The sequence below is a fragment of the Zalophus californianus genome, chromosome 3 (genome assembly GCF_009762305.2).
Source record: "Zalophus californianus isolate mZalCal1 chromosome 3, mZalCal1.pri.v2, whole genome shotgun sequence".
In the NCBI taxonomy this organism is placed as follows: Eukaryota; Metazoa; Chordata; class Mammalia; order Carnivora; family Otariidae; genus Zalophus; species Zalophus californianus.
In genome coordinates this window covers 122,455,308-122,479,692 of record NC_045597.1, presented here as the reverse complement: position 1 = coordinate 122,479,692, position 24,385 = coordinate 122,455,308, and the positions used below count along the sequence as shown (strand labels likewise).

The 24,385-nt window shown below is 35.2% G+C and overlaps 1 protein-coding gene across 7 annotated transcripts in view; it reads left to right on the top strand.

Annotated features, from left to right (window-relative positions):
- Nucleotides 1–24,385, top strand: part of ACVR1C (activin A receptor type 1C) — a 128,279-nt gene that overhangs the window by 57,061 nt on the left and 46,833 nt on the right. For 2 of the 7 annotated variants that reach the window (XM_027590826.1, XM_027590825.1), the window contains exon 2: nucleotides 8,340–8,457. The exons of 2 other annotated variants lie outside the window; for them this stretch is intronic. The gene's annotated coding sequence lies outside the window, so the exon portion shown is untranslated. Of the gene's footprint in view, nucleotides 1–8,339; nucleotides 8,565–11,520; nucleotides 11,695–24,385 lie in introns of those variants that run through there. 3 more of the 7 variants (XM_027590828.1, XM_027590827.1, XM_027590829.1) reach the window with 3 other exon arrangements.

The following is a 24,385-nucleotide window of genomic DNA, read 5'->3' as shown; positions in this document are numbered from 1 at the left end:
CTCTTAATGCATGTTTATCATTAGGAAATCTCCCACTTTACCCCTGGTGTTATTTATTCTTATGACATGTCTCTCTTTATCACTGGTAATCTTTGCTTTAAAGTTTACTCAGTTAACATTAATATAGCCATCCCAGCTTTCTTATGCTTAATATTTGTATGTCTCTTTTAATATAGGTACTCCTACTTTGTTTTGCTGAGCGCCTGCATATCATAGACATCCCATCCTCTTATTCTAAACTTTTAATGTATATATGTATACGTATGTATATATACTTATGTGTGTGTGTATACACACACACACACACACACATAAAAATATATATTTAAATTAGGCTTCTTGTATAGAGCATATGGTTAGGTCCTGCTTTTTTATTCAGGCTTACATACTTTTCTTTTAACTGGAGAATTTAGACCATATATATTTATTGTATTTATCAATATGGGTGTGTTTAAATCTGTCATCTTGTTGTTTTTATGTCTCTCCCTTTATTTCTTTCTATTTTTTGCCTTTGTTTGGTTTAATTGACAAAATGTTACTATTCTGAATTATTTCCACTATTGGTTTATAAGCTACATCTCTTTGTCTTACTTTTAGTGATTGTTCCAAGTTTTATAATATCCAACTTTAAATTATCATAGTTTAATCTGAGAACCATATTATCATATTCTTCCATTTTCCTTTTCTTGTCATTTGTGTTATTAATCTCACATTTTTTTTAAAGATTTTATTTATTTGACAGAGAGAGACACAGCGAGAGAGGGAACACAAGCAGGGGGAGTGGGAGAGGGAGAAGCAGGCCCCCCGTGGAGCAGGGAGCCCAATGCAGGGCTCGATCTCAGGACCCTGGGACCATAACCTGAGCCGAAGGCAGACGCCCAATGGCTGAGCCACGCAGGCACCCCTAATCTCACACATTTTACTTCTAAATATTTTATAGCCTTGAAAAAAATAGTTCTTATTTTGGCTTAAATACTTAGTTACCTTTAAATGAATTAAAAAATGAATGTAAGATTTTGCATTTACCCACCTACTTATCATTTCTGTTCATTGCTCTTCATTACTCTGTGTGGAGGTGAATTTACGTGTGATGTCCTTTTCCTTTAGCTTGAAGAACATTTCTTGTAGTTCAGTTCTTGTGACAGTGAATTCTCATGAGTGTTTATTTTCTGGAAAAGATTTATTTCATTTCAGATTCATTTCATTTTTGTTTTTCCTCAATATTTTATTAAACTTTTCATCAATTGACTACCTCACACCAGTTAGAATGGCTAAAATTAACTCAGGAAACAATAGATGTTGGCAAGGATGTGGAGTAAGGGGAACCCTCTTGCACTGTTGGTGAGAATGAAAACTGGTGCAGCCACTCTGGAAAGCAGTATGGAGTTTCCTCAAAAGGTTGAAAATAGAACTACCCTGCGACCCAGCAATTGCACTAGTAGGTATTTATCCAAAGTATACAAACATAGTGAATTAAAAGGGCACCTGCACCCCAATGTTTATAGCAGCAATGTCCACAATAGCCAAGTAATGGAAAGAGCCCAGATATCCATCAACAGATGAATGGATAAAGAAGGTGTGGTATATATTAACAATGGAATATTACTCAGCCATCAAAAACTATGAAATCTTGCCATTTGCAATGATGTGGATGGAACTAGAAGGTATTATGCTAAGCAAACTACATCAGTCAGAGAAAGACAGATACCATATGATTTCACTCATATGTGGAATTTAAGAAACAAAACAGATGAACATAGAGGAAGGGAAGGAAACATAAAATAAGATGAAAACAGAGAGGGAGGCAAACCATAAGAGACTCTAAACTATAGGAAACAAACAGGGTTGCTGGAGGGGAGGGGGTTGGCGGGATGGGGTAATTGGGTGATGAGCTAAGGAGGGTACTTGATGTAGTGAGCACTAGGTGTTATATGCAACTGATGAATCACTAAATTATATGCCTGAAACTAATAATAATAAAAGAAGAAACTTTTTATCAACTGGAATTGAAAGAAATTTAGTTAACATCCATCCATATATCCACCAACTAGATCATACCATTATGCTTGTTTTATCACATATATATATCCATTTATCTATTCCTCTATTCATCAAATACATATTATTTTTATGTATTTCTAAATAAGTTACAAATATCATTACACTACCCTCTAAATACTTCAGTATGCATATTACACAAATTCAATATTTGCTAACATTTTTCTTTTTTCATGAAATAATTACATATAATAACATTCACAAATCTTATGTGTGCATTCATGGTGTTTTGAGAAATTCATTCCCTTAATCTTTTCAAGATGTTAATAATAAGCATCACCACTGTAAGTTTCCTCCTGTTTCTACCCAGTCATTCTTTAGTGCGTATTTTATCCAGCATAGATTAGTTTTAACTTTGAGTGTATTGCTTTGTAAATGCCAATTGGGTAAAGTTTGTGATAGTATTGTTCACATCATCTCTATTTTTACTGAGTGGGTTGTTAAAAGTCTCCAACTGTACTTGTGGATTTATCTTTCTCTCCCTTTAGTTCAGTCAGTTTTTATTTCATATATTTTGAAACTCTCTTATTAGGTACACACACATTTACAGTTGTCATGTCTTCTTGATGCAATGACCAATTATTATGAAATATCCCACTTCATCTCAGTAATACTTTTGTCTTCATGTCTACTCTGTGCAATATTATATATAAGTATGCCAACTTTTTTATGATTCATATTTGCATGTTTGTTTTTCCCATACTTTTACTTAGACCCCATCTGTGTCTTTATATTGGATGTGCAACTTTTGTACATAGCATATAGTTGGTTCTTGATTTTTATCCTTTAACTATATCATAATATCTCCCTTTAATTCAAGTGGTTAGGTCATTAACATTTAGTGTAATTATTGGTATGGATTCATGCCTACCATGTTGCTATTTGTCTCTCTTTTTATTGTTTCCATTTCTCCTTTTTTTGCCTTTTTTTGGGCTAGTCACTTTTTTGAGTATTCCATTTCATTTCCTTTATTGATTTCTTAACACTCTCTTTTAATTATTTTTTAGTAGTTGTTCTAAGCTTACATGTATTTTTTCTTAAATTAATGTTCATTTTGAGTCAGAATTGTGCTATTTCATACATCGCTCTTTACACTTAACACTTCATTTTGCCAACTTCACTTCCCTTTTTATCCCATGACACCTCCTTTACACCTCCAGTGTAAAGACCTTATAATTGTATGATTACATTTAACAGCTGTGTAATTATATTGACATTAACCAAACATGATGAGACACACAAATAATCAAGGAAATGACTTCCAAGAGACAGGACACTCATGATTTATTTCTGATGCAGATGTTGGAACTATCATATAGGAATTTAAAATAATCATGATTAAAAACTGTAGTAGAAAAGGTGGAAAATACACATGAAATATGTGGCATTTTAGCAGAAAGAGAATTAAGAAAATGTCAAATGGAAATGCTAGATATGAAAGCATGAGATGAAAAATACTCTTGATTTGCTCATCAGTAGACTCAGCACAGCCAAAGAAAGAATCATGAACTTGAAGACAGACCAATAGAAATGACCTTATAATTGTGTAATTACAGTATTACAAAGTCATTGCTCTAAAATGGAGGGGTCAGAAAATAAAAAGGAAAGATTGAAAAGGCCCAAAACAGCATCGAAAAGGTGTGAGACAATATGAAGTGGTATAGCGTATGTGTAAATGCAATCCTAGGTGGAAAAGGGACAGAATGGGATAGAAGAACTATTTGAAATTATTGGTTAATAATTTTCCAAATACAATGAAAGACATCAAATTACTAATCACAGAGGCTCAGAGAAGCCCAAGCAGGATAAATATCTTTTTTCCCAAACCCCACACTGTTAGACATATCATATTGAATTGATAAAATTCAGATAAAGGAGTAAATCTTGAAGGCAGCCCAAATAAAATAGACCTATTACAGAGGAATAAAGTTAAGAATTACAGCAGACTTCTCATCAGAAACTATGCAAACAAAAAAACAGTAAAGTGACAACTTTAAAGTGCACAACTATAAAGCAACCCAGTGTTCCATACCACATGAAGTTATCTTTTACTTTTTAAAAAAATATTGTATTTATTTATTTATTAGAGAGAGAGTGCACAAGTGGGGGGACGGGCAAAAGGAGAGGGAGAAGCAGACTCCCTGCTGAGCAGGGAGCCTGATGTGGGACTCCATCCCAGGACCCTGACATCATGACCTGAGCTGAAGGCAGACACTTAACTGATTGAGCCACCCAAGCACCCTTGAAGTTATCTTTTAAAATAAAGGTGAAATGAAGACATTTTCAATAAATAAAAACTGAGAATTCATTACTTCTTGACCTATACAGCAAAAAATGTTAAAGGAACGTTTTCAAACAGAAAGTGTACAGTATCATAGACTTGAATGCACACAGAGAAATACATATCTCTGGAAATGGTTAAAATGAAGATAAATATAAAATATATTTTCCTTAACTTTAATCACTATGAAATATCATTGACTTTCTAAAGCAAAAATAGTAACAGTGCTCTTTGAGTGTATAGCATAGGTATAGATAAAATGTATGACAGCCTTAGCACAAAGAATGGGAACGAGGAATTGAGAATATACAATTGTTTAGTTTTTTATATTATATGTGAAGGATTATAGTATGATTTGAAGTTACACTATGATTAAAGATGCATATTGTACAACCAAGTACAACCCTTAAAATATTAAATTATAAATGCACAAATAAGAATATAATAAAGCACATGAAATCAAATAAAAATTTTTAATCCAAAAACATGATAAAATGGCAAAGGTGCACCAAACACAGGTGGAACAAATAGAAAGGAACCAGTAAAATGGTAGATTTTGATTCAACCATATCAATAATTACATTAAATGTGAGTCCTTTAAATACGCCAGTTAAAAAACTGAGATTATAGCTCTAACTATACACTGGCTATAAGAAACTCACTTTCAGTATAAGAGATGCACTTTAACTATAAAGACACAAATAGAATAAAAGTAAAATTATGAGAAAAAGTTATACCATGAAACACCGATCATAAGAAAGCTGGAGTGACTAGATTAATAACAAAGTGGACTTCAGAAAGTAGAATGTTGCAGGGGATATTCCATAATGATAAAGGGCTCACTTCACCAAGAAGATATGATCATCTTAAATGTGTATGTACTTAATCATAGAGCTTCAAATGCATGAAACAGCAATTGATAGAACTTGAAGGGGAAACAGACAAGTATATAATTATATTTTGACTTCAACACTACTCTCTCATAACTGATAGAATAAGTGGGCCAAAAATTAGTAAGGATATATAAGATCTGAGAAACACTTTAAACCAACTTGACTTAATTGACATTTATGTAACGTTCCAGCTAACTACAACAGAATATACATTATTTTAAAGAACATATAGAATGTTAATCAAGATAAACCATAATGTGGGTCATAGAACAAACCTAATACATTTAAAAAAGTTTAAATTGCACAGAGTATTTTCTCTGAACATAGTGGAAATAAACTAGAAATCAATAGGAGCTTATCTGGAAAATTACCAAATATTTCAGAATTAAGCAACAAATGTCTAAATACTCATGGATTAAAGTAGAAGTAAAAAAATATATATTATTTTTAATTAAAAGAAAATGAAACTACAGCATAACAAAAATTGTGGAATACATCTAAAGCAGTTATTAGAATGAAATTTATAGGAATAGCAAATGAAGTCAAAGCAAATAGAAGGAATAAAATAATAAAGGTAAGAGAAATCAATGAAGTTGAAAATAGGAAAACATTAAAGAACACCAATAGTAGCAAAATATTTTTTTAAGATCAATAAAATTGACTCACTTCTAGCTAGATTTACTAAGGAAAAGAGGAACAACCCAAATTACCAATGTCAAAAGTGAAAGAGGGGATGTCATTACACATCCTACATATATAAAAATTAAAAACTAGGAAACATTTCAAAACATCTTTATGCTCAGAGTTAGAAAACTTAGGAAATGAACAAATTCCTTGAGAAGTACAAACTACCAAAGGCCCCTCAAGAAGTAATAGATAAACTGGATAATTTCTATTAAAGAAGACGCTAATCTCAGATGGCTTTACTGGTGAATTCTGTCAAAAAAATTTAGGAAGAGGGGAACCTGGCTGGTACAACTAGTAGAGCATGTGACTCTTAATCTCAGGGTCATAAGTTCAAGTCCCACATTGGGCGTAGAGCTTACTTTAAAAATATTAGGAAGAAATAACGTTTAGTCTACACAAACTCTTTCAGAATATGGAACTGGAGGGGACACTTATCATCTCATTTTATAAGATCAGCATTACACTGAGACCAAAACTAGGAAAAAACATCTTAGTGAAAGAAAACTACAGACTAATATCTCTCATAGAGATGCAAAAATCCCCAATAAAATATTATCAAATCAAATCTAATATTATAAACAGGATAATACAGGATAATACATCATGATCAAGTGGAGTTTATTTTGGGGAATGCAAGGCTGGTTCAACATTCAAAAATCTAATATTCCAATTTACCATTCAGAAGACTAAAGAAGAAAAAAACATATGATAGTATTAATAGATGCATGAAAACCAGATGTCAGTACTCAACATCTATAAAAATTCACCCAAACTAAGAATGGAAGTGAACTTCCTTAACATGATAAAGAGCTTCTTCATAAAACTTACAGCTAACATCACACTTACCTATGAAAGACTGGATGTTTCTACTACAGGTGAAAACAAGGCAAAGATGTCTATTCTTACCAATTGTTATCAATGCTGCACTGAAAGTCCTAGCCAATGCATGAAGATAAGAGAAATGTATAAAAGGCATATGGATTGGATAGGAATAAGCAAAATTTTCTCTATTCACAGATTATCTGGCTTTATATAGAGAAAATGCCAAAGAATCTCCAAAAAAGGAATTAGAATTGATAAATTCTAGTTCAAATTCAAGGTTGCAAGATACACATTAACACACATATTCAATTGTATTTTTATATATACTAGCAATGAAAAATTACAAATTGGAAAAAAAGGGAGCCCTTTACAATAGCACCTAAAAACCCATGAAATACTTAGGTGAAAATCTAACAGGATATATGGAAAGTCTCTTAAAAGCTCTAAAACACATTTGAAAGAATTTAGACAAGACCCGAATAAATGGAAAAATATACTACATTCAAAGAATCAAAGTCACAATGTTGTTAATATGGTAGTTATCTCCCAATTTGGTTTATAGACTCAATGTAATCCCAGTCAGTGTTCCAATTAAAATTCCTGCAGGGATTTTTGCAGAATTCACCAAGCTGTTTTAAAATTTATGTGGAAAGGTAAAGGAACTAGAATAATCAAATCAATTTTGAAAAAGAACAAAGTTGTCATATTTACAGTAACTTACTTGAAGACTCATAAATCTACAGTAATTAAGACTGTGTTATTGGCAAAAGGAGAGGCACGTTGATTAATGGGATAGAATAGAGAGACCACATAGTAAAACTATAAAAACTTCTAAAAGAAAATGTAGAAGAAAATCTTTTGGTCTTGGGTTGGGCAATATTTCTTAAATGTGATCACCAAAAGCACAATCCATAGAAGAAAATATTGATAAATTGGATTTCATCAAAATTCAAAACATAGTTTTTTGAAAGATGCTGTTAAGTGAATGAAAAGACAAGCCACACAGCCTGGGAGATAGTATTTGCATGACACATATTTAATAAAACACTTGAATCAGAATATATAAAGAATTCTCAAAACTCAATAACAAGAAAACAACCCAGTAAGAGTGGGCAAAACAGTTGAACAGACATAAAGAACATATATAAGTGGAAACACCAAAGCTGCCCAGTATCATTAGTCATTGAGGAAATCCTTATTAAACCACAGTGACATGCCACCGCATATCTATTTGAATGGCTAAAACAAACAAACAGCAACCAAAAAAAGCTCAAGAAAACAAAGATGACAAATACCAAGTGTTGGTAGGAATCCTAAATAACTAGAACTCTCATCCATTACTGGTGAATATAAAGTGGGATAGCCACTTTAGAAAAAACATTTTGGCAATTTTATATAAAGTTAAACATACATGCTATATAAAATATAGTAATTTCACTCCTAGATATTTAGCAAAGAGAAATGAAAGTTATTGCCCACAAAGATGTGTATATTAAAGTTTATTACAAGCTTACTCCTAATCATCAAAAACTGGGGGGAAAAACCCACATGGCTTTTAACTTGTGAATGGATAAACAAACTGTTTTATGTCCATTCAGTGAATACCGATGTATGCAACAACATGAATGAAGGCCTTAAGAAGTAAATGAAAGAAGCCAGAATCAAAAGGCTGCATTCATTTGACATTCTGGAGAGGGCAGACATCAGGAACACAAGGTATCACTGCTTGCCAGGGGCTGGAGTGGCAGAAGTTGTCTAAAAGAGAGTCTGAGAAAATCTGGGAGGAGGGGTGATTGAACTGCAGTTGTCAAAGCCATAAAACGGTACACTAAAAAGGATGAATGTTACTATATGTAAATTCAATCTTAGTAAACCTGATCCTCCCCTCCCAGATCGGAGAGCACGTATGAGAACTAAGAAATCTTGTATAAATCAAGAAGTTAGCCGATAATGTTTCCAATTGATTAATTAAGAACAGCAGTGTATTTTTAGAGTTAATGTCCTATGATAATGTCCTAGAGAACAACAAGAAAAATAGTTAAAAGTGCCTTTGTGAAGTGAGACCGGGGAGAAGTGGGGAGAAGTGGAGTAGATGCTTTCTATTTTAATTCTTACTATATTATATATATATATTTTTACCATATGCACTGGTAGGGTTGGTTATATAAACAAAATATTTTAAAATAACAAGTAATTTGCTTTTGCAATATAAATAAGGGATTTCTGTTAAAATGTTTGTGTGTGTGTGTGTGTGTGTGTGTGTGTGTCATCCTCAGTCTGTAAAATGGCATATAAAGTAGAAAGAAATGAAATCAAATTAGGATAAATTAGACTGCGTTTAATTCATTAGCCTAGAGTAGTAGTCATTTCTTCTCTGGGCAAAGGAAATTGCAACTAAGGGACATCATCCATACATAGATAAAGCCCATTGTAAATGCAGCATTACTCACCTGCTCTTTTAGGTAAAAGCTTTTGGTTTGACTTGAAAGGTCATTTATCACCTACAAGGGAGCACTTATGGGCTGCTTGGGCTCTTTTTGTTGGTTTCCTATAGCATTAAACTTGCTTATGGAAAATTTTGCTTGCATCAGCAGTCTATGCATGGGCTCATTAATGCATTAACAAAGCTCATTTTGCTGAGTTAGATTAGAGGTACCCCTCATTCAGTAGAGTGTCATGCACACAGTGGGCAGTCAGCATTTTCTTGATTGTTTTCTACACAGTTAGGGAAAGTCACTATGGGTGTTTTGACCCTCTTCCAAGACAGATTTAAATATGAGGGGTAAAATTATGGAAAGATCATCAGGCTAGCGAGTCTGTTGGTTTACATTTCAGGATCAGGTAAGTTTCCAGTGTTGAGTGGGAGTCATCCTGTAATACTCATGTACCTGAATTTTTCAGGGACAACCCTGCTTTCAAATATGCTAGCCTATTTTCAGACCACAAATTCTAATTTTTGGTCTGGAAACCAGAGTTGCTGTAAGCTGTGGAGTAACAATGGCAGTGGGCATGTTGGTGTTCAATAGACTCCAGCATCAGTGTTATTTTAAAGGCCTATGCAGAATTGCTGACTGAAGATACCCCTGTGATTTCCAAAACAAATTCCTGTGAATGAAATACTTCTATAGAGTAAGGCATGATTTTAACAAAATATGATGATCTTAGTGTCATAGTATTAACATGTGTTCATTATAGGAAATTAGAGAAAAGTGTTGAAAAATGTAAAAATCATCTTTAGTTTTTAGCTTAGAGGAGACCACTATTAATATTTAGATGTATTTCCTTCTAGTCCTTATTTCTGTGCATATATATGTAAATTGAAATCATATCTTATATGATTCTACTTTTCATTTACTATTTACAGTGAGCAATTTCCATTCTGTTTAAATATTATTAAAAACAGGATATTATGCCTCATATGTTTTGTCAACATTTACTTACACATTTTGATTTAGGGAGATTTTGATTATTTCCAATTTTTACTTTTGTGAATAGTAACGGCAATGGAAATTTATTTATTTATTTATTTCTTTATTTATATTATGAACTAGTTTTTTTAATGGAGGAAGTAATACATTCACAAGATAAAAATATTCAACAATACAAAAAAGATATGTATTTATAATAATTCTCTTTTCATTCCCATTCCCCTAACTTTATCCCTCAGCTATCTTTTTAAATCATTTTCCTGTGAATCCTTCCAAAATACTTTTTTTATTATGTTATGTTAATCACCATACATTACATCATTAGTTTTTGATGTAGTGTTCCACGATCCATTGTTTGCATATAACACCCAGTGCTCCACGCAGAACGTGCCCTCTTTAATACCCATCACCAGGCTAACCCATCCCCCTACCCTCCTCCCCTCTAGAACCCTAGTTTGTTTTTCAGAGTCCATAGTCTCTCATGGTTCATCTCCCCTTCCGATTTCCCCCTCTTCATTCTTCCCCTCCTGCTGTGTTCTTCTTCTTCTTCTTCTTCTTCTTTTTTTTTTTTAACATATTATGTATTATTTGCTTCAGAGGTACAGATCTGTGAAGTGTGCAATGGAAATTTAAAATAAAATTTTGTTTTCCTGATTATTTTATAAAGAGGAAGTGGAAATACAGCCATGAAGAATATAAACATTTTTAGGATTCCTGAGACAAACATTTCAGATTGTACTCCCAAAAGTTTGTACCAACTGATGCTCTACCAACTATGAATAAAGATGAAATTTCACTGATAACCCCTTGCTAATTCTGGGTGCTGTAATTTACAAAATCATTTCTTATTTGGCAAATGGAAATAATGTATTGTCATTTACTTTGCTCATTTTTCCATTGATATGTCTGTCCTTCCCAAATTTATTTGTCAGACTCAAGAAATAATTGGTTGAGAAGGGAAAAAAATTAATGTAGTAACCAATATGAGAATTAACATTCTAGATACTTCCACTCTTTGATCATGCTCAGATGCCAAAGACCTTTTTTATAACAAAAAATTCCCATTTTGTTTGGGAGGTGCCAATTTTATCACCTTGAAGTGGCAGTGTTACTACCAAAGAGAAAGTTAAAGCCAGAAATGGTTGTCAAAACACTGAGAGTTATTTTTAAGGAATGTGGTTTTGGCCTTGAATGTTGAGCTCTGAATATAGCTTATAATTTGTAATAACAGGAGCTTAATTTTTAGTTTTTGTTTTTAAACATCTGCTGTGCATGAAATGTTTTATATAAAATATCTCTTAATCACATAAAAACCCTCTAAGATAGGGAATTATTATCCATGTTTAACCAGGGCATAGTCATATTTAGAGAGGTGTCGTAACTTCACAGGCCATGAGGCTGGACTAGCAGTGACTCCGGATTTCAACTACAGGGTGGAGAGTCTTCCGATACTCTGGAGCCCTGCACTACACCTTGCTGACGTCTGATAATAGTAAACTCAAATGAACAGAACTACAAAGATAAGGTTTTTCTTTGTTTCTTTGCTGTAGTTTTGTGTTGTTGTATTGTTTTATACTTGCTTAACATAAGAGAAGCAGCAAAATTGAGAAAAGACAATCTGCCTTAGCCTTCCCTTTTGTTCTAATATGAATTCTTTGAGACTTCTCTGAGGTCTTCTAATTTCTTTTTATATTGCTTCACTTTTATGTCTTGAGGTATATTTGTATAGCTGCAATAAAAACAGTTATTTTGTCTAATACTGCTTTGATAAACAAAAGAAACTGTAATTCCAGAGAAAGCCATATGACCCACCTTCTAAAGCAGCTATGATAATCCTGAGAAGTCTGAGATTTATGTATATATTTTTAAATTATGTATTTAAAAATTTCATTTCCCATTCCTCAGCTCTTACTCCCAGTTACCTTCTATGAATAGAGGGGCAGGCAATGCTTCCCGTCTTATGCTTGCATAATAGGAGTTCTTCATACTATCTAAGCCAATCTTTTGAGTTTTGGGGTCAATGTCAGAGAGGATCAGCCTTTAAGAAAAAATTTTCTTTCTAAATCACTTGCCCTCCTCTTCCCCTTTCAACTCTTCACTTACCAATCTATTTTTAGTTAGATCATCTTACTTTGGATAGTTTCCTTTTATTTCTAGATTGAGAATTATCTATTCCTTACCATATCTGATCATATAAATGAGTAACTGTGGATCATGATAAAAATTTCTGACAAGTGAACCCCTGAGAACTCAAGGACTTTAACTTTTCAGTTTTCTTTGCTACTTTCGTTCTAAACTTTAGTTTTTCTCTTTTTCTATCTGCATATTCTTTTAGCCCTGTAGTGTGACTATTAACTATTGATTACTTGTTTCTTTACTGATTACTTAATCGCCTCCCTTAAAAAAGCCAAAGCTTCATTAGCTTTAAAAACTTATGTTTTTATCATTAACTTTTTGTGTTTTATTTCATCTCTCCCAAATAGATTGACCATGTCATGTGCTCTTTTCCTTACATCACCAACTTCTTTGTGATCCTCTCCCATTTGTTTTCTATCTTTTTTACCTCATGGAGATTGGAAACACAAAACTAGATTTCTATGAATTAATGGACCTCCAAAGTATGAACTCAAGATTATTCACTTCAGTCCTTATCAGAATGATACAGTATTTTCCTGAACAATTTTCTTTGTGAACTCTGATTCCAGGACAACAACTTCTTTTTTCTCTGGGTATCAAACACTCTTTTGCTCTTTCTGATACCACATGGTAGGCATGGATGCATTCATTTCTTTGGGTCATACAACTTTAGAACAATTAGAGATCATCAAATTGAATTCTCTCTCAGACAGATCTGTTGAGGACACAGAAGCCTCAAAGGCCACATTAATAGAACCAGGATTAGAACCTCAGGTCTTCTAACTTGGACCCTAAATGCACCAGACTGGATTAGAATAACTGCACTGTTCTCTCCTCTTTACCCAGGTTCATTTCTTTGTGCAACACAATAGCAATTTCTGCATATCACTACAAGATGTTGCTGAAAATTGTATCTTATGGGAGTTGGTTATAATTGGTCATAATTTCCCATGAGAACAATACTAAGAATGGTATGCTCCTGATCAAGAGTTTATGATCAAGTATATCATAGCTATGACAAGCGATATATTGAATTAAAGGTCTGTAATGATCCAAAAATAGTATTTCATCCTCCAAGTCTTGTAAAATGCACCCTAATGTGCAGATTGATCAAATATAGTGCTAAGCTCTGTACCCCAGTACTGATGGAAGCATTGCCTAGAGTGAGCTCATTGAGTTGAGACCAAAAGGTCCAGTAGCCTGTTCACTAGACAAGGAAGTCCCTTGTTAGCCAGGACTACTGATCTGGGACTATTAGCTTTCTTTGTAGCTTAGGGGGGGGTGGCTATTATTATTCAGATTTTTCAGTTTTCCAGAATATCCATACTGAGTAAAAATAGCACTGTGGAATATTGCCTTTTCCATTTTAGAGAACATTCTTATATGGGTTGTGGCCATTGATTGTGAACAAAACAAAGTACAGGAATAGGTTGGGCACTCAAGCTCCACTTTCTGATACATAGTCAACCTCCAGATTCACAATTTGTTTCAGAAAAAGATAAAAGAAATTTAACATTATAAGAAGTCATTATAATTTTTGACATTTGAAATTTTAAAAAGATATCCTTGATCTTGGCAAAGTCAGTCTATAATTCCTTTATGTTCTTCCATACTTGGTTGGTATTATAATAACCTTTTTTTAAAAAAGATTTTATTTATTTATTTGACAGAGACAGAGATAGCGAGAGCAGAAACACAAGCAGGGGGAGTGGGAGAGGGAGAAGCAGGCTTCCCCCCGAGGAGGGCGCCCGATGTGGGACTCGATCCTAGGACCCTGGGATCATGACCTGAGCCAAAGGCAGACGCTTAACGACTGAGCCACCCAGGCACCCCAATAACCTTTCTTTTTTGAAATGATGGTAATAGAGGGTGCTTCTCCTGGTCCCCAGTGTTCTTCCTTGGGGAAAGCAAAAATTTAGTGCAACCCTGGTTGAGTCCCAAAATTATTTTTGAAATTTAACTGGTTGGTGAAATCCCCAAATCTGGTAACCACTATCAAGTATGATTTTATGTGAATATCAATAGCTATATGGCCAGGAGCTGACAGGTCTGGAATGCACTCATGCCAGTGCTTGGCTGAAAGCCTGAGGGTCCCGGTAACCCCAGCAAGGGTTGGCAAGCAGGTCAGACAAAGAGGAGGCAGAAGTCCCGGGACCTTGTCCTGGGGAGGGCTCTGAGCCCCATCCTGCAACTCCAGGGAAGACTGAGCTTTTCCAACAAGTGGCTGAGTCCAGGGGCCCTGTGAGGCTGTGTCTAGAATGCTGAGATGCCTTTTGGGACTGAGGATAGAGTTCCACGTGGGGGGTGGGTGTGACAAGAACACATTAGCAAAGTGGGGGCAGGTTAAAGCCTGTACATTTCAGCCCCACAACAGGAGACATTTCCCACTGTTGTTGAGGACTCCGTCAGTTTCCCCAGGCTGATGGAGGCTGGCTAGAGGATATTTGATGACTGCTGAGAGGGTAGGGTGGGACTATGGAGGAGGGGAGTGGACTGGGTATGGTGAAGAACAACTGTGCTCCTCAGGACTCACCTCAAAGAAAATTACCTGCCTGCTCCTCTCCCCTCTCCCCCAGGTTGGATTAAGCAGTACTCAGCCTCTGTGCCCCAGCACATTGTGCACACATCCCTGCCTATCTTACCACACTATCATAGTGTGCTTTAACTCTCCAATTCCTTTAGGGAATGGTCTTTTTTCTTTTCTTAGCTCTTACCATGATATTTGACATATATTTGGGAAGGTATTTTATATGTCAACTTGGTTAGGCCATAGCACCTGCATATTTGGTCAAACACCAGTCTGGATGTTGTTGTGAAGGTATTTTTTAGATGAGATTAATATTTAAGGCCGTAGACTTTCAGTGAAGCAGATTATCCTCCATAGTTGGGTGGGCCTCAACAAATCAGTTGAAGGCCATAAGAGAAAACAAACTGAGGTCCCCAGAAGAAGAGGGAATTCTTCCTCCAAACTGTCTTCAGACTTGAACTGCAATATCAACTCTTCCCTGCTGCAGCCTACACTAGGAATTTTGGAATTGTCAGCCACCACAATCCAGTAAGCCAATTCCTTAAAATAAATTCTCAGTGTCTCTCTCTCTCCCCCCCCCGTGTGTGTGTGTGTGTGTGTGTGTGTGTGTGTGTGTGTACATGTATGTATACATATACATCCTACTGGTTCCATTTCTCTGGAGAACCGTGGCTAATACAATATTCTTTAATAATTTAAAGACATTTTTTAACATCTAGAAATCTACCATAGAGTAATTCATTTATCACCTGTCAAAGAGATTTATTTATTAGATTTATTTATTATCTAACATCACCATCAAATCCACATAAATTTAGGGATTAGGTGTATTTAAAAAATCATAAACTGGATGGGAGATTTCCTAAGCTTGAAGGTAAAGGAAGAAAGTGCCAAGGAAAAGATTGATTGATACAATTTCCATCTGTCACATTAGTTTTTTTGATAGCTATAAGTAAAGCTCCATAGAAAGATATTTGGAGAGAATGTTAACAGTAGTCATTTTGGGGATATGGGATTAGGAGTGACTTATTTTATTTTACTTCTTTATGTTGTATATATTACTTGACTTCTTTTTGACAAGGGACAAGTATTACTTTTTTTCAAAAACTATGAAGATGGTACATTAGGAAGAAGCAAATAAATGTGAAGGTGGGAAAAGTTATATGTAACACATATGGCAAAGGATTTCTATCTTTATAAAGAGCTCTTTCAAATTGAGAAGAAATTTAAGACTTATCAAAGAGCTAAATGGCATGAACAAAAAATTCACCCAAGAGGGTGAATCCAAAGGAAATATTTGAAAAAAAAGTTCAACCCCAATCGTAGGGAAGTGCAAATTAAAATAAGATGCAACTTCCATCCATCATTTTATTAAGATTTTAGTGAGAATATCTAATCCTGACAAGTCTATGTGAAATGGGTACTTTCATATAGGGCCAATGGAAATCTTAATTGGTACAACTTTTCTGGAAAGCTATTTGACAGTGTCTATCGAGAAGTTCTGATGTTGTAATTCCACTTGTGGGACTCTAGCCTAGGAAACTAAATTTGGTTAAAGATTAATCCACAGAGGTATTCAACACAGTGTTATTTAATTGCAAAAATTGGAAACTTTTTTAAAAGCCTGCCGTACCTAAACGCAGATATACCTCAAGATGAGCTTAAAAAAAAAAAAAAAAGGAATTTTACTGAGTGAACCAGGAAACATGAACTCTATAAAGGATTCTCATTGTACTTTTGACTAATAATTTACCCATGTATTTATTCATTTATTCAATAACATTTTCAAATTCTACTAAAAAAATTGGAAACAAGTGAAATGCCTAAAAGCAAGAAAATGCTGGATGTCATTCAGTTACACCAATGGAGGGTCTATAAATGCCATCAAGCGACAATAAAGAGGAGATTATAAAAGCTCATGATATAATGCTGACAGAATAAAAAGGAAGCATGTAAAATTATGTTTATAGGTAAGATTCTACTATGGAAACCTATTTAAAAAAAAAAAAAAGACTGGAAGATAATGTACCACAATGAGAATAGTTACAGGGTTGTGAGTCTTTTTATGTGTTTGACCATTTTGCATTCTTCTGTATAGTTTTTTAGACTTTTTAATTTAATACATGTTTCTTGGTTTTTTATCATCTGCCATACCCTATTGTAGGTGTTGGGGATGTGATGATAGATGAGGCAAGGAAGGTCCCTGCCTTCATGGACTTTTCATTCTAGTGGGGCTGGTACAATAATTCAGCTAATATACCAGAAAGGATGGGGAACAGATAGATCACTCTTCAAGAGGAGTCTGAAAATTTCCCTGAGGTGGTGATATTTGAGCTGAGCCCCAAGAATTAGGAGAGGAAGCGCACTACAGGCAAAGGGAACAGCCGGGGGGCGGGGGAGGAAACATGAGGTGGGAAAGAACTTGTTATCTAGAGCAATGAAAAGGAGACCAGTATGTCTGAAGGGTTGTGTGATAAGAAATGAGGTTCAAGAAGTGGGAAGAACCCAACCCAGACTGACTAGCCTATGAGGTCCCAAATAATGACCGTGGACTTTGTTTTTTTTCCTAGATGTACTTAGAATCCATTGAACGTCACTCTTTTCTTAACTAGAAGACAATAATAATAATAAAAAAAAATCCCAAGACTGAGAGAACAGTTTGATGAGGAGCCATTTAGGCTGGCAGCCCAAGAACGTAACTTCTCAAATTAAAGGAGAATTACATGGGAGGGTGGCAGAGGAAATGTGTCTTGTGATTAGGAACCTGTTCTTTTTGACATGATGCTTTGACATCGGAGACCCCAAATGAGGTCCTTTTCTTCCGTCCATGGCTACCAAGTCTAAAGCTGGCCAGAGGACTGCAGGAAATGTCCTCCCTAAGGAACCAAGGATGTACTCTAAGAGATGTCACACTGTTCCCAAAAGTAGTCCTCACGCCACTGCCACCCCTGCCAGTCTGCTGCTCACTACTGCCTTGGAGGCAGGAAGGAAAAGGTTGTCCTCTCCCCCGCTCAGAATTCTTCTGCATTTTTATGCTTTCACAGGGATGTTTCAAGAGAATCCACACAAATAATATTGTCATCCCCCCTTTTTAGATTATGTCCCTTTATGGTTGGCTTATTTTTTTACCATACTGTACGAGTTTAGGGGATAATGTTACTAATATTAGTTTTGGAAAAGCCCTTCTTTGACAAGTGAACTTTTTAGTTAATAACTATGCTGATAAGCAAAAATGTTAAACTGATCATTTTTCTCTGTTAAGAAGTTTTTAAATTGCACCAACAGCTTTTTGAGATTATGCCATAGGACATGTCCTTTCTGTATCTAGTCTCCATTTTGAGGCTATAAGTAAATAAATAACATAATCCTGGCCAATTTTAAACTCTACTCTTTTTGTCAGCCATTTAAACATTATTGGGAAATATTTTCACTTCTATTTAGTAGAATCAGATTGCTATGCTGTGGTACTCTTGAATAGCTTTTGGTCTTGCGTACCATTTCTGTGATGGTGTATATATCTGTGATTGAGGGATTAGGCAAGACTGGGTGTCTGGCCTAATTAGGAGAGGCGGTGAACTTCCCCTCTCTTCCTAAAAATATTGTGCTGATATTGGAAAAAAACATTAGATTCTCATATGATACACAACAAAATCAATCATCTTCAGTATCAACTGGAGAAATTTTGTTGGATTATAAAGTAGTAGGAGCCGTTCATCCACTGAAATATCAGTGTGGGAATTTGGAGGTTATAAACCTATCCCCTTTGGGTGCTCTCTCTTTTTATTTATCATACATAAGATAACCCTGTAGCTAGTTGTACTGAGAATTGTGACATGAGCTCAGAGCATGAAAAGACTATAAAACTGGGGTCTTTAGAAATCTTTCAGTCTGCTTCCTGACCTTATCATATTTCAGGCAAGGAATCTAAGATGTGGAGACATTGTAGTGTTGGGTGGTTTGTGGTGGAGGTGGGCTGAAACATCTGGTTTCATCTAGTGTTGCCTGTGGACTGAGGGCATTCAAAATGGCTAGTCCTGTCATTCAAAATGTGCTGGACCCTTCCTAATTTGAGCCCTGCAGCTGGAAGTGAAAACAGTTGTCCTGGATGGAATCCCTCCCATGAGAGTGGTTCCTTTCTGAATGTCCTTGGATACAGCCTGGTAAATAGAATTTCTAAAAGTTGCATCTCTATTGAAAACTCCTTTGGCCAAAAAGTTTACCTTCGTGTTGTCCATATTTTATTAATGCTGCTTTCTTTATCATATTTTTCCTCACCATGAAGAAAGAGAAATGATTTGAAATGACCCCATGGCAAGAAAATCAAATGTTGAAAAGGAATAGAAGGGAAGCTAGGTCTTTGCCTGATTTCCTTTGACCCTGTCTGGCTTTCTTTTACACACACTAGTGCTAGTTGTCTTGGTGTTCTTTTCGTATTCAGCACATGGATGAGCTTGAATTGTTCTTTTGTTAACTCAGAAGCCTGCAAATGATGAAAAGATTATATATTCAGCAGGTCAAATTTGAGGTGGTTTTCTGAATTAAAAAAAAATGTGTTCTGTAGCCTGCTCTAAAATTAGGGAAATTGAATCAACTGATGCCTGGAGAAGAAGAAAGGGTATGTGTCAGAAATTTGTGTAAGGCACTGGTCAATAGATATTTTAGCATATAGACCCAAAATGCAGGCAACTGACTTACTGAAAATCGTATCTAATTCAAAACAACTAATATTTCCCAAGCAAATATTTGGCTTTTAACTCTTGTTAGCACATTAATACAAATCGATGTATTTTGTTATTTTTCTGTAGTCGGTTGGTTTTTACATTTCTGGACACCACGGTGTGCTTGCCATCACATGTAAATATGGATGAAAATTTATTTTCTGGTTGATTAGGAATGTGCACATCCTTTGGTTTCATGTGGGTAACAGATGTCTTGTGAGTAACAGATGTCTTGGCTTTTACAGACTAATTGGCAAAATGGGGAAAAGGGGCTAATTAAAGGGGTGGGAGGAGACACAAGAAAAGGGCAATCTTTCTTGTGGGGAAAACTCTAATCGACCTCCTTATTCTGGGTAATTACCTCCTTCTTCAACTTCATTTGCTATCCCTTTCCATATGACTCAAGTACATTATAATGGGAAAGTACAAAATAAAGAAACATAAGGCTGGACTACTGTCTGCTAACAGCCAGATTTATCCTGTCATGGAATATTCTAGTATAATTGACTCAATTAACATCAGTCTTTTAAAAAACAAAATATGAAAGCATAAGTCTAATCACTAAGGTCAACTTATGTTTTAATTGGCAGCACAAGGGTTCTATGTTGAGGGTGGTTGATATAAATATAATTTAATTATATACCAAATGTGACCATACAGTGGTTTGGTGGGAAACGAAAAATTCAAGACTGAATATGTTGTATGTTAGCTATACATCTTAGGTTCCCTTTAGTTTGCTGTTTGTTCTGTATCAGTGCTATAGTACTGCCAGTTGACCTGGAATAAATGAGAACATTTAGCAGATGTTTGAAGCTATCATCAACAAATTCTCAGTTTTGTCAGTGTTTTCCATTGTGCATCATTTAAAGTAAGGTGGCATTTACTGTGTCTTAACTATGTCACCTCGGTCTGAATTAATCTTCTGATAGGTACATTTTACTTAAAACTGGAGGAAATTTTTATAGCTTGTTAAACATGCAATGAGTATCCACATTATTCCTTGGTAAGAGCTATTATGTAATCATTTTTGTAAGGAGCTAGTAGTATTTCCAAGAAAAAGTATCAGGTTAGATTCTTAGAGGTTCACACTTAATACAAAACTCAGACAACCTGAAAGGTAAGGTTATTTATGTAGATGCACACACATGATAATTGACTTTTATTTAACCACCTGTCTTCCCAGAAAATAAGTAGGTTTTTAAAAATATCAACCGTGTTTTAAAAGGTAATTAGGATAACACATATCAAAATCTCAATTGTCGGGCGCCTGGGTGGCTCAGTTGGTTAAGCGACTGCCTTCGGCTCAGGTCATGATCCTGGAGTCCCGGGATCGAGTCCCACATTGGGGGGGGGGTCCCTGCTCAGCAGGGAGTCTGCTTCTCCCTCTGACCCTCTTCCCTCTCGTGCTCTCTATCTCTCATTCTCTCTCTCTCAAATAAATAAATAAAATCTTTTAAAAAAATCTCAATTGTCAATTATTAACTTCTTTCTGCTGTATTAGAATTATATTTTATTCAATTGCTAGAAAGATGGGAAAATGTTTTATGGACTTGTCTTTTAAAAAAATAAAAAAATATGTATCAGCTTTGGTAGGGTAAAAACAACATTGCTTGAGTAGTTTAATAACTGCTACATTAATTCAGGGTCTTGATCTTTTTGAGCACTATTTCATTATCTATAAAATGGAGATGGTGACAGCTAACCCCCACACTTGCACTGGGAATTTTACATAATGATAAAGACACATGAAACTAACATATGTTTAATTGTTGGGTGCTTTATACTTGTCTTCCTTCAGTGGACCCATATTCCATAGTTAGTTGCCTTGATTTCCACACTAGGCTTCTCTTGGAAATAGAAAATTCACAGAGACTTTGATGAGGAGTCTAGTAACAACTGGTTTGAGACTGTGGTTCAGAAGACATTCTTCCCAACTTCAGCCCCTTAAAATATGAGGTAAAGAATAACCACAGTGGATTAAGTTTCTTCAGTGTCAAAGAGTTTTCCGTATTTTGTAATTGTAAATTTCCATGAATTATAAAATCATAGAGTCATAAAATGTTGGCACTCTATGAGGTTTCAGGATTTGGGGATCCATTGCCCTGACCCCGGTTCATTTCCCATTTTCAGAAGAAGGCACCGAGGCCCTGTAAGGTTAAATGTCTTCTCTAAACTCAATGAGCAAGTTAGTGACAGAGGTAGGACTGAGACCTTCTTTTTCTGAGTTCTTTATTTGGACCATGGCCAGACACCACCCTGCTGTGGGTCTATCTAGGTTCTAACCTGGGCTATTAAAAGAAGGAGAGCATTCAACTCATTCCACAAGTAGAAAGGGATGCATTTCTTTGTTCAGCCTTTTAAATGGTCTGTACACCCTAGTTTATTCAGCCATTCCTTTATGGATTATGAATGTATTTCAGTTGTTAGCATAAGACAACCAGCTTTACCTCCTCTAGTAGGAAAAGTCATAGTTACTAATGTTTACATAGTACTTCCTGTGTACCAGACATTGTTCTAAGAGCTTTACGTAGATTAATTTATTCTTCACAACAACAGTATGAGGAGGTATATTCTTCTTCTCGTCATCTTTTATATAAGGAAATGGAAGCATAGAGGGGACAAGTAATGGCCAAGATTCAAAGCTAGTATAACCAGGATTTGAAGGCCTTTGTCAGATTGGAGTTGAACTGTACTAGAGAAAGATTTCACTGTCAGAAGGCACCTGAGTGGATGGATTCTCATTATATGAACTCTCTTTTATGCAAGGAAAGTGACTTAAAACCTTTTTCAAATCACCTGGATTTTATATATCTAGCTCTACTGAATCCTAATCAATGTAGATGATAAGGTTTTACTGTAGCACATAAATACCAACAAATGAGTACAGTTTGACTGTTGAACAACATGTGTGTAAGGGGCACCAACCCCTCACACAGTTGAAAATCTGCTTAATGTTTGACTCTGCCAAAACTTTATTAATAACCTATGGTTGACTGGAAGCCTTACCAATAACATAAGCAATTAACACATTTTGTATATTACATGTATTATATACTGTATCTTACAATAAACTACAGAAAATAAAACGTTATTAAAATCCTAAGGAAGAGAAAGTACATTTAGAGTATTGTACTGCATGTATTGAAAAGAAATCCATTTATAAGTGGATTGGTGTGGTTTAAACTCATGTTGTTCAAGCAACGGTCAACTGTAGATTTGTTTATATTAATCACCATTGGAATAAATGGAGGAGTGAGCTATTTTGCTTGGTCCAATGTTGTTAACAAAAGAGTATTTTATTTTATGACTGTATTTCTTTTAGCCCATAGTAATAAACATGTTTATAGAGAGGGGAGGTATTGTACCAATCAAGAGAAATTACTAAAGAAAAGATAATTTTTGTTGATCGATATGTAATTTGTTCTTTCTTACACACCTAGTTATGTAGGAATATTATCCATATCTGCTCTTATATTGGTATTTGAAGTTGAGTATAAAACTTGTCATTTATGTATCAAATATTGTACAGTTATAACATGAGCTCCAATTTCATTAATAAGCAGTTTAAAGACTGATCTCAGAAAAAATTATTTTATTATAAAACTTGGTACATTCAGATAATTGTGGGGAGCAGTTATGATTTAACAGAAAGCTCATTAGAATAACAATACAAAAGTCTTATTTAGTGTGCTATTTAAAAACAATGTAATTAAATAAAATTTGAATAAATTGTCACAACCACTGAACTTCATGCTGACAGATACTTTACATCAGAACAGATGAATAGTGCGCCACTTGGAACATGTGAGTTCATGTGTGTGTGGGGGGGTAAGTGCGGAAGGTTGAGGAAATTTGTGCAGTGGACAGATTAGCAAAGTCTAATTTTTGAAAGTTTTATTGCTGTAGATTTATTAAATTTTACTGTTGATGTGTTTTGCTTCATGGAATAGATGTATTCATTAAAGAAAAGTGCCTGAAGGTCATGGTCTGTGTTCAAAAGACTCTTTTTTTAAAGATTTTATTTATTTATTTGAGAGAGAGAGAATGAGAGAGAGAGCATGAGAAGGGTGAGAGTCAGAGGGAGAAGCAGACTCTCTGCTGATCAGGGAGCCTGATGCGGGACTCGATCCAGGGACTCCAGGATCATGACCTGAGCTGAAAGCAGTCGCTTAATCAATTGAATCACTCAGGTGTCCCCCAAATGACTCTTATTCTACGATGTATTTCTTAGTGAAGAGGGGGAAGTGTGATGGCTCATTAATGCCTTAAAGGTACTAAGACAATAGCAATAATACGAACATATCTTTGAATAGAAAGGTAAAGAGTCACACTGCTTTTTTTTTTTTTAGAGCTATAAATTTCTATGGTTAGGTTTGTGTTTAGCACATTCACTTAAAAGTTGAAGGGAGAAAGGGTAAATGAACAGAGCACACTGGGTGGTTTGGTTACTCAGATCTCTAACCACACTTTACAAGAGATGCTGGACAGCGCCCCTTGGTCGCTGTGTTACTGTATCCCAGCGTTTCACGGGAGATGTTGATTTAGTAATAGGCCAATTGAGTTTAAGAAGGAGGGACTTCGACCATGGCTGAGAAAATTGTTTTATTTTTATTTTTATTTTTAAAGATTTTATTTATTTATTTGAGAGCAAGAGAATGAGAGAGAGAGGGCACGAGAGGGAAGAGGGTCAGAGGGAGAAGCAGACTCCCTGCTGAGCAGGGAGCCCGATGTGGGACTCCATCCCGGGACTCCAGGATCATGACCTGAGCTGAAGGCAGTCGCTTAACCAACTGAGCCACCCAGGCGCCCGTGAAAATTGTTTTAAAATATGGTAG